General features: G+C 31.4%; 1 long non-coding RNA gene across 1 annotated transcript in view; it reads left to right on the top strand.

The window, feature by feature from the left end:
* Window positions 1-12,182, top strand: part of LOC135841868 (uncharacterized) — a 312,604-nt gene that overhangs the window by 253,615 nt on the left and 46,807 nt on the right. The window contains exon 3 of the long non-coding RNA XR_010558005.1: window positions 9,663-9,703. This is a non-coding gene — a long non-coding RNA (uncharacterized LOC135841868). The remainder of the gene's footprint in view (window positions 1-9,662; window positions 9,704-12,182) is intronic.

Below are 12,182 nucleotides of genomic sequence, written 5' to 3' on the forward strand. Positions count from 1 at the left end.
GTCAAAAAAGTCGCTGGAGACCCTAAAATTACTTGAACCCACCTGAAGTTGTCTTCAGAGGGTGTTAAAATTGGAGTGTAGAGTAAATTTCACCTTTCCATCTCCATTTGATGACATTTTGTGAAAATTTAAAGTTTCAAAAATCTGCTGGAGGCTCCAGTAATTTTCAAAAAAAGTCGCTGGAGGCCCTAAAATTACTTGAACCCACCTGAAGTCGTCTTCAGAGGTATTAAAATTGGAGTGTAGAGTAAATTTCAGCTTTCCATCTCCATTTGATGACAGAGCCTCCAGCAGATTTTTGAAACATTAAATTTTCACAAAATTTCATCAAATGGAGATGGAAAGCTGAAATTTATTCTACACTCCAATTTTAACACCCTCTGAAGACGACTTCAGGTGGGTTTAAGACATTTTAGGGCCTCCAGCGACTTTTTTGAAAATTACTGGAGCCTCCAGTAGATTTTGAAACTTGAAAGTTCCCCAAAATTAATTTATCAAATGGAGTTGGTAAGCTGAAATTTACTTCACAGACGACATGGTGGTTTCAAATGGTTTTGAAGCTTCCAGCTACTTTTAGGAAACAATATTTTCAACAAAAACGCCATACAACCCTTCAAAAAGTCGGTGGAGGCTCCAAAACGTCTTGAAATAGACCAGCAGTCAACTTCGTAGCGTATTTAAATTAGTTTGCAGAATGAATTTCGACTTCATCTCAGTTTGATGAAATTTTGGAGAAATTTCAAATTTCAAAAATCCACTGGAGGCTCCAGTAATTTTCAAAAAGTCGCTGGAGGCCCTAAAATGACTTGAACCCACCTGAAGTCGTCTTCAGAGGGTGTTAAAATTGGAGTGTAGAATAAATTTCAGCTTTCCATCTCCAATTGATGACATTTTGTGAAAATTTAAAGTTTCAAAAATCTGCTGGAGGCTTCAAGAATTTTCAAAAATTCGCTGGAGGATCCAAAACGACTTGAAATTCACCTGCAGTACTTCGTAGCGTATTGAAATTAGTTTTTAGAATAAATTTCAGCTTTACAACTCCAATTTGATGGAATTTTGTGGGAATTTTGAGTTTCAAAAATCTGCTGGAGGCTCCAGAACTGATCAAAACGGGTTGAAATCGTTTCCGATCGATTTGGCATGTCGAAAATAGGGTCTTATCTCAAATTTCAGCTTTCTTGGTCAATTTGGTAAAATTTTGATTTTTTCCCCTCAATTTTGGCCTTTTGATTTTCAAAAATTCGCCAAAAATCGAAAAACGTACTTTAGCACTTGAAATTTTGACGGGTGATGAATTTTTACATGATCTTTCGATCTACTTTTGTAAAGTTTGAAAAAGTTTGTGCAAGTCCTATGTTAAAACGCAAAATCTGCGATTTCGGCTGACCTGTCAATCAAAATGGCCGCCATTTTGTAAGTAAGGCTAACTTTTTTTTTTGACAAGTTTGCTTTAAAATGTTCCTTAGGATGTCCCCTTTAAGAAAAAAGTTGTCCCGGCGGATCGGCGGGGGGGGGGGGTGCAATTACTTCTATTGTCATATGCCGGACTATAATATAGGTATTAGGTATAATGTAAATTCCATTATGAAGTTGCATCAACAGAATTCAGCATGTACGTATTTTGAAATCAATAAAATTGCATAAAAATAGATAAAAACTTGCAAAAAATAAAATTGATCAAAAATACCAAAATTTATACAAAAATTGGTAGATATTTTAAAAATACAAAATTAATCGAAAATTTTTGAAAATAACGAAAATTTGGTAAATACAAACTAGTAAGTAAGTAAGTAAGAAAAAAGACAAATAAATCATCACCAAAATATTTTAGCAACAAAATCGTAGCAATTTTCGAAGAAATTACGACTATTCGAGTATCTCATCAAAAAACTACTTTATGAGAATTTTGTTGAAAAAAAATACCAATTTTTTGTCAACTCACCAAAAATGGGCTCTCTGATAACTTTCAATGAGAAAGGGGATTTTGTTTGACAATTTTAGCAAAAACAGAAATACTTCTGTTTGACAATTTTACGTGTAGCAAATTTGACCCTCTTTTGACAATTTCACCACAATAGACACATTTGGCAAAAACGGAAATTTTGCAACAATTGTTTCATGGACACTTGTTGACTATTTTGCCTTTAAAACTGACGCTTTTTTATATTATTTTTCCTCCCCCAAAAATTGACACTTTTTTGACAATTTTTTTTAACGATTTTTGATTTAGGGATGGTCAGACTCTTTTACAAAAATAGTGAACTCTTTCTAAACTCAACTCTTTTAAAAAAGAATAAAAAGTTGAACTTTTTTCAAAATCTTTCATCAGAAAAGTCAAGTTTTCAGTTTAACTTTCCTTCGAAAAGAGCCAAAATTATTTTGAAACCCTTTTTCCATCTAAAAAGAGTTCAAACTGTTTTAGATTCACTTGACAGAATTTGAAATTCGTTTTTGACTTTTTAGCTCTTTCCAGAATTTTTGGTCTTAAATAAATTTTCAACTCTTCATGCTTCAGTGAGCTTTAAAAAGAGGTTTTCAACTCCTCTGAATTATTTTTATAAAAGAGTCAAGCTCACTGAATTTTTCAGGATCGAGGGCAGGAATGTTTTTTCTCATAAAATGGATCAGGTATTCGTGAGAATTCTGACAGAGATTCACATCTTTGAAATCAATCAGATTTTGCACATTTTCATTGATTTTTATTATAAAGAAAGGGAGCAGGGGTGGCTCCCGATGCAACTTTTTTTCGAACATCACAGAAAATCAAATCAGATAATAGAAGGATCGTCCATCAGGTACCTCACTTCGTTCATTTGCTGAAAGTGGTTATGTTTACATGTAAATATTTATCAATACATTCTGAGCAGCCCATATTATTTAATTGGGAATTGGTATGTCGTATCAGACTTTTAGCAGCTCTAAGATCGTACATCAAATAAATAATTATGTAAATCAACATCACAAAGGGCAGAAATACATGCGTATAATACCCAATTACCCATGGTACCGATGACTACTGTCATAATTATTCCCACTATAAACGCTCAAATCACTCTCGATGAGGAGCTCGAATCTGACTTGAAACACAATAACGCTTAATATTTTTTATGAAAAGAACTACGAATGGATACAACACATATGTACAACTATTATACACAATGTAATGAATAGAAATGAATGATTCAATCATTAGAACACGATTAGCTGTCATTTCTTATCATCTACGAGGTATAATCTTATTGAAATACTTACTAATAATTTATGCATAGATAGGTAGGTATAGGAATTAGGGTTTACTCGCACTTAATAAGCTAATTTTTACGATTATTTGCATCATTTAAATCAATATGATCAATTTCACCACCCATAAAATTATATCCACTTCTGAAAGCAGACAACTACAAATGGCTCAATAAATGAGCGAAACATCGAACGAAAAGACAGTGCAGATAGGTAAATTTTTCAAATATCAACCAATTTGAAATTTTATCAAGTTGCTGAGAATTCCATTAAGTAGGTACTCTAGAAATCACGACTCTCAAATAATCCTGCAACTATAGAAAAAAAATATATATCGAATTTATTCGTAAATAAAGCCTATTCACATATCTTCGATCACTTTGCAATCTCCACAGTCCACACTCGACAATGCAGTGCTATTTCCGTACCTATTTTACAATAATGAAACCGGTTCAATTTCTTTTCCAAGAAATGCAACAAGCAGGAAAAAAATACCAAAGAACGAAACCAGCGATAAAAGTACATTTTAATCAAAGCTCGTGCGCCGATTGAAAGAAAAACACTACAAACGACATTTTTACACTTTTGAAAAATCTATTAAAAGTACCTACGAGAGTCCAGTGTGTACCTTCGTTGAATGCAACTTGTACTCGCGTTTACTACCTGTAGTTGCTTAGTTATCTTATAAAGTTAGTTAGTCGGAGAAAGTGATATGACCTCGTAGATATATTGTTTTACTAGCCCCGTCATCGTGTAATAATGCTACAGTCCAAATCTGGATATGTGCTACAATTTACAATCGCGTGCTACGGATTCGATTCGATTCCTTTTTCAACGTTTCTTATCTTATGTGCTCTCTTATTCGCATGTTTTTTGTACGAATGTGGATGTTGTACGAGTATAATATGTAATGCAGTACCTACCTATACTTGGCTACTTACTCACTCACCTTTTTTTCCGTTCTTTCCAACACAATTCACCCATTTGACCTGGCTTAGCAATTTATAGGTAGTATTTCTATACTAAATCCACTACAATTCCTAATACGAGTAGGCCTACATCTGTGGGTCAAAATTCTTCGCATAAATTATTAATATGTACTCATTCTACCTACTATTTTTTTAATTTTACACGTCAATGAATTGTATCACACTCACGCACATTTATGAGGAATTCATAAAGTGAAACCGAAGTTGGAATCTAATGGTTTTTTGCATAGATCTAATCTGTATGTTCTTGTGCAATTTATTCGTCTTTTCTAGAGATTTTTTCATCAGGTATATTGCAATTCCAGAAACTAAGATAGTTAGATTTTTGGAAGTAAGAATTTTTGCAATTAATTGCACCGAGCTCACGTTCACTTTTCACTTTTACAACTCGTTTTTAACTGCTTCTGAAATTCATTTAAATAATTTTCCCTCCTAAAATTGGCAGAGAATTGGCAATAATGGTGCAAAAATCTTCAAAAATGACAAAACATTAATTAAATGACTCTAATAAGTATGTATTGAAATAAAAATGTGTAAAATGGATTATAAACTCAAAATACACATAGGACCTAAGATCATGAAGTGTAAAACTCGTAAGCAAACCATGAAAATGAGATCAAAATCTGATGATGAATTTGAAAGATCTAAAAATGAAATCGAAAAAATTAATCCTTAAAATAAAACCAAAAACATGGGATCAAATTGAAAACTCTAAAATCAAAAATTGGGGAAAAGGTAACTCTAAAAATAGAATTAAAAACACTAAAAATGAAATCGAAAACTGAAAATGAAAGTAAGGAAATTCAAATTTTTATAGTATCAATTCACGAAAAGCTCTAAGATCAAAATTGAATGAAAAAATCTGAAAATAAAAATTAAACCGAAAAATTAGAACATGAAATCGAGAGCTGATAACGAAGTTGAAAGCTCTAGAAAATGAAATTTGAAATTGGAAAAATGAAAAATTTTGAAAAACAAAAACAAAAACATAGAATCAATTCATAAAAAGCTCAAAAATTAAGAATGAATAAAAAAAATTGTGAAAATCAAATTGAAAACTGAAAATAGAATATTGAAAGTATTTTCAAAAATTAAATCAAGAACTTCAATATTCTGCGAGAAAAATTAAATCGATCATGGATAACTTTGTGAAATTGAAACTCTAAAAATACTTACAATGAAACTAATATTTGTTAAAAATAAAATTCTGAAAATAAAACCAAAAACTGGTGTTAAAAAATTCAAAATTATGAACATTCAATCGAAAATAAGCTCCAAAAATGAAATTAAAAAACTACGAAACCAAAAACTGTGAAAAAAATTAAAGAGTGAAAATGAAATTTACTTACAAATTTTCCTATGAGACGAGCACACCTTTTTTTGTTACTTCTTTTTTGGGGGCATACTAATTCTGGAATGTTCTAAGGACATAATTTTTTGCATCCCCTTCCCACCCCAAACATCCTGAAAGAATTGATTTTCACGATTGAAAAATCCTCTTTTTGTTCCAAAATTGTCAAACGGAAGTCCTGTTTTTTGTTAAAGCTGCTTATAAGATTCAATTTTTTTTTGCCCAATTTGCCCAAATTTAAAAGTGCCGATTTTTTAAAAGTTGTTGAAAATTCCCCGTTTCTGTGTCAGAATTCTTCAAAAAAGCCTTTTTTGGTCCCTAAGAGAATTTTGATCCTTTTATTTAAAAATTAATTGAAGTTTTCAAAAATTTTTTTTTTTTAAATTTTCACTTTTGCTCATGTCAGAATTTTGTTGAATAACTTCCTTTTCAAAAAACACCTTCTTTTCAGTCCCCCCAATAGTATTGTTTGTTTTTTTTTCTATGGAGTCGCCCAATTGAAAAACACAAAAAGAAATGGAAAACTGGAGCCTGTTAAAACTTTTGAAAAATTTTCATTTGTGGCCAAACTTTTCTTACTAACAATTTTTTTAAAAAATCCTTCTTTGATTATCTACAGCAACCTTTGTCCCCTTATTTGGATATCTCATCAGCTGAAAAAAAACAACAAAAACGTGAAGTCAAAAACTTTTTTTGAGATTTTTTTTACTTTTGAAGACATTTTTTGAAATAACTCCTTTTTTACGGAGAAATTTTCTTTTCCTCGAGCCACCTCCCCCAATTTTTTCCTTCTAATGGAACCCTCCTGGTTACAACCCCTCCCACTTAAAAAATATAATATTATTAATAAAATGTTGATCTAAAATATTTTTGATATTTTTTCATTTCTGACCTCACGTTTCTGAAAAATGCCTTTTTAAGAAAAAAATATCCGAGTCCTGTGTTTTTCCCAAACAATATTGGTTCCCCTTCTGTAGAGTCTCTCAAGTTGAAAAACAAGGAGAAATGAAATAAAAAATTGAAGTTCTATAATTTTTTTTTTGAAAAATTTTCATTTTTGGCCAAAATTTTTGGAATGACTTCTAAATTGGTAAAGTTTGGTAAATTGGTAAAAACCTTTGGCAGTAAATTACTGAGGTAATTAAAAAAAATTCGGTAAAAAATTGGTAAATTAGTGAGGAAATGTCTGGTAAATTACTGAGGTGAATTTTGGTAAATTGCTGGGGTAATTTTTGGTAAATTGGAAAATTGGTAAATTAGTGGGTAATGTCTGATAAATTACTGAGGTAAAATAATGTTGATAAATTGTTGGGGTAATTTTTGGTAAATTCGTAAATGTTGGTAAATTGGTAAATTTTGGTAAATAGGTAAATTTTGGTAAATTGGTAAATTTTGGTAAATTGGTAAATTTTGGTAAATTGGTAAATTTTGGTAAATTGGTAAATTTTGGTAAATTGATAAATTTTAGTAAATTGGTAAATTTTGGTAAATTGGTAAATTTTGGTAAATCGGTAAATTTTGGTAAATTGGTAAATTTTGGTAAATCGGTAAATTTTGGTAAATTGGTAAATTTTGGTAAATTGGTAAATTTTGGTAAATTGGTAAATTTTGGTAAATAGCTAAATTTAGGTAAGTCCGTAAATTTTGGTAAATTGGTAAATTTTGGTAAATCGGTAAATTTTGGTAAATCGGTAAATTTTGGTAAATCGGTAAATTTGGGTAAATTGGTAAATTTTGGTAAATTGGTAAATTTCGGTAAATAGCTAAATTTTGGTAAATTGGTAAATTTTGGTAAATCCGTAAATTTCGGTAAATTGGTAAATTTCAGTATTTGTTTTGTAAATTACACGCCTCAAATTGTTTATAAAACCAATTGTTTAATTGTTTGTTTATTTTCCTGTATAACAGAGCAAAGTCGGTTAATCTTACCTACTGCGCAAGATGTTTTTCAAAATTATACTTTTTAAGCCACCCAACGCAATGTTCTCCCTCTTGTATGACACCTCCAGAATATGAACGAATAAAAACAGAAATAACCACAAAAAACTGTTTGGAAAATTTTCGATTTATGGTCAATTTTTTTTAAAACCAACCCTCTCTTTTGGAAGTAAAATTTGGGCTAAAAATTTGAAAAAATCAAAATCTTACCAAATTGATTTAGAAAACATAAATTTTGTATATATAGGTACCTACCTAACCTATGTACCATATTTTCGACTGCCTGTATCGATTAAACGTGGTTTTGAACCGTTTTGAGCAGTTTTGAAGCGTCTAGTATAGATTTTTCGAACTTGAAGTTTCTTCGAACTTTTACATAATGAAGTTGAAAATCTAAAACTTTTCCAAGGGGATCAAAATTTCTTAGAGAATGTGGGAGTTTTTTCCTTGGAAAGAGGATCAAGTTAGAAGAAGAATTGTAACGTAAAAATGAAAATTCCCAGTAAACTTGGATTGTTTTCAATTTTGTTGTTGATTTTTTTCAGGGGTGGGGGGGGAGGAATGACTCCTGGCGCAACTATTTGTAGACTTGGTGAAAAATGGAAAAAATAATGGGTTTATTTTCTGATGAAATATAACAACTTCGTAATAAGATGAGCCACCCTAAAGCACTTGTCTGATCCTTTGGCTGAAAGATGCCTCTCAAATCCTATAAGTAGTCAAAGGTCTACAATTTCGGTATATGTAATTTTGATCTTTTTTTTAAAATTCTTTTCCTTTGACAATATTACGTTTCAAAAATTTTGATGAAAGGAAATAGGAGAAAGATACCGAGATGAGTGTGGGAATGATTTAGTATGGACATATACCTCCAGAAGGTAAAAACTACTGGAATCGCTGGTGGCTAGTTCCGGTCGTATCTGGTCTAGCTCGTTCATGACTATTATCAAGGTTTCTCGGCCAATGAATGACCTCTTTCATATAGGTAAGGCTTCGGATATATGAGTTATAATAATTATAATACCAGTGTACATATATATTCTCCAAGTATATCTTAAAAGATCACTGCAAATATTTTCGATCATATTGGAACTTTTCAATTTTGTACGCATATGGTACCCGAGAACGTTTATTTATCATCAGACAGTTCATATAGGTGTAGACATTTCCGAATGGCAACGCTGTAAAAAAATTGTAGTATTTGACAGTTTTACCTATATCAACTTATACCTTCCATTTTTTTAGTGGCGAAGACTCGTTGTTGTTGTTGTTGTTGTTTTCCTCAGCAACGAAATGTCTCGAGGAATGCGTCGATCGTTGATGGTTTTTTTCACTTCTGCTTGAGATAGGTACTGCTGCGACTTCTTTCTATCTTGAGAGGTTCAATAATCGTATATTACGCTGATTATTGGTTTTATCGAGTGTATTTTTAACCCCACAGATTTACGTAGATTAATTTCTGGTTTTCGATACTTACGCTCGTCGTAATTAGATGTCAGACCCAGGACCGGCTGGACGACGCGATGGACTACTTTATGATGGATTCGTTAACGAAACACGATACGTGTAATTTTTAAGTAAATGGAAACTCGCATCGGTATTGGAAATGGCCGTTATAACGCGTAAAGTCGGGAATTAATTTGCTAAATCAATAGATACGAGTAGATGTGTAAGTTGTAGAGATTCTTGAAAGTAGGTACTAATAAAAGAAGTTCGATTTTTCGTTCGTGACCAGTTACCAGAGCCATACATGGAGTCGGACGATGCGAGATGGGTGAAACGGTCTAATTTAAATATTTTTCTATGCGTTTGTTTTCGTATATCCTAAAGCGTGGGTCTGATTGTCTGAAAATTGCATGTGGGGAGATATTTGGTGCTGTGTTGAAAACCAGTATTTTGAGATTTTTTTTTTGAAAATTATGGCTTTTTTCATTATTATTATGAGTTAGTTAGTTATGGATAAAATGGTGGAAAATTTAGTGAAGGGAAAGATGAGAACTGTGGATATATCTTCGAAAAAATACAAAATACTTCCTCGTACCTTTTCCAGTCTACCAGGCAAATTCTATCCAAATGTGATTATGTTTTTGTACAAGTTGAGTTCCTAATCTTGTTTTGTTTTGTTTTGTTTTGTGTTCTTATAGGATGAAATTCACGAATGTTGAGATTGTTTCCAAGTATAAAGGTATGTTGTCATTGATGAATTTTTGAATTATCTGGTTTGTTTTTCTTGAAATGTTCAAATGAACTTGAAAAGTTGAAAATTTGAATTTAGAAATTAGATAAGAATTTTTAATAACCCTCCGAGAATTCAAAAGTGAACTTTATAGCACCTGAAATTTCGGCCAAGAGGATTTTGGGACATGCTCTTCTAATTCTCTTCGGTTCAACTGAAATCGATAAAAGTTGACGAACGAGAAAATGTACTTCAGAGTCTAAAATAGTGATTCGAAGCAGCGAAAGTCACTTTCGATATTATTTCAGGGGTGTAGGAAAAATTTAAAAAATTTTCATAAATCTCAATATCGATATTTTTTATGGCCCATCTTGGATTATCTTCTTATTAAAACATATCTGTCCTGTAAATATCTAATCATTTTACAGAAAATCATGATGTGGTTTCTCATTTTTTACATCTTCAAAATTTTGAAACTTTAAAATCATATCACACATTTTTAAAAAAAATAAAATAAAAAATTACCCAAAACTCCCACATATTTGCTTACAAGACGAGTCTCTATTTTTACATTGTGAGGGGGGGGGGGAAGCAGGCCATTAGAGTTGGTTGAAGATAAAGAATCGTGAAATGAGACCAAAATATTGAAGTAGAAATTTCAGGTCGATGTACTTGAATGAAAAAAATTGAAAAATGAATATTTTTCCATGAAAATGTTTTTACTTTTACTGGGAAATTTTCATGGCAAATTAACATCATTTTCAACTCTGATTCCTCTTTTTTTTAGGATTAGGTATTTACATGAGAATAAAAAAATGTTTGTCAGGTTTTAAAATTTGTTTGAAAATATTTTTTTAAATAGATACAGTTATCTTTCTTGAATTCTCTTATTTTCCTATTATTTCAATCATCTGAGATCATCCCTGTTTGACAACCCGACAAAATATGTACTTCATTAAAATAGAAAAAAAAGGTTGAAAAAAAATCGAAACCTACTTTTTATTTGATAATTCTTCCGAGACCAATTTTTTCTTAGGTGGTTAGTGGGTGGTTGCAGAAGTTTTGTTTTGGTTTACTCACCAAAAGGAAAAAAACATTGATCTCATTTCATTCAAGCTCATCCAATGATTAGCTTGAGCTTGAGGAGAAGAAGTTTTGTATAACTCTATACATATAAAAATATTACTCAAGAATGCTTGGAAAATCGATACTCTTGCAGGAGTAGAAGTTCAGCAACTTTATTCACTTTTATGGTAAATAAGTTGCCTATTTGAATCATGTCAGGGTCATTCCACGTCAATTGGACCAAAAAGTGGTATGGGGATCAGTGATTTTTTTGAAATATTTCCTGTGGAAAGACCTTCCGAAGGGATGACCAATGGCGCAAATCGCAGCCCTCTAGCCCATTTTTAAAGGCAGCCAGGGGGTGTCAAAGTTTTCAGTGAACCTAAAATATTATCCATTTCAGCAATGGATTACTCGATAACCGCGATACCTACTAAAATGGAACATTTTTTCATAGTTATGGGGTTTTGAAAGGCTTTTTGGTGATATCATAAGAATCAGTGTTGCCACCTTTTTTCGAGCTCGAAAAGTTTCAAAACGTAGTTTTCATATCGTTCCGACTCTCAAAAATTCTGAAAAAAATACATTATGGACAACTTTTCATGCTGAACAACATATTAAAAATTTGGGATGCTACCATGTTGCAAAGTTGATTTTAAAAAAATTAAAGTTTGCGAAAAAATGCGATTTTTTGATTTGAAACGCGAAAAAAAGTTTTGATAGGTGAAGTTGACCCATTTGATCCCTATTTTTACGTAACTGATGAAAAAGTTGAAAAAACCCTTTCACTCGATGAAATGAACTCCTCACAAAAAAATCAAAATTCGAAAAAATTCAATTTTCAATTTCAAACATCAAAAAAGTTTGAATTTATTCAGTTGTCTTATTTTGACCTCTTTCTGACGTATTTCATGAAAAAGTTGATAAAAATTACACTCGCAACAAAAAAAAAAAAAAAAAAAATGAAAATTCGTTCATGTTTTGAATCTTTTCGAATTTTGATTTTTTTTGTGAGGAGTTCATTTTATCGAGTGAAAGGGTTTTTTCAAATTTTTCAACAGTTATGTAAAAATTTGTGTCAAATGGGTCAACTTCCTATCAAAACATTTTTTCATGTCTTAAATCAAAAAATTGCCTTTTTTCGCAAACTTTGAATTTTTTAAAATCAAATTTGCAACATGTTACTATTCCAATTTTTTAATATGTTGTTTAGCATGAAAAGTTGTCCATAATATATTTTTTTCAAGATTTTTGAGAGTCGGAACGAAATGAAAACTACGTTTCGAAACTTTTCGAGCTAATTTTTCGTACGAAAAAAAGTGGCAACACTGATTTTTATGATATCACCAAAAAGCCTTTCAAAACCCCTAACTATGGGAAAATGTTCCATTTTAGTAGGTATCGCGGTTATCGAGTAATCCAC

This window comes from Planococcus citri, chromosome 3 (assembly GCF_950023065.1).
Source record: "Planococcus citri chromosome 3, ihPlaCitr1.1, whole genome shotgun sequence".
In the NCBI taxonomy this organism is placed as follows: Eukaryota; Metazoa; Arthropoda; class Insecta; order Hemiptera; family Pseudococcidae; genus Planococcus; species Planococcus citri.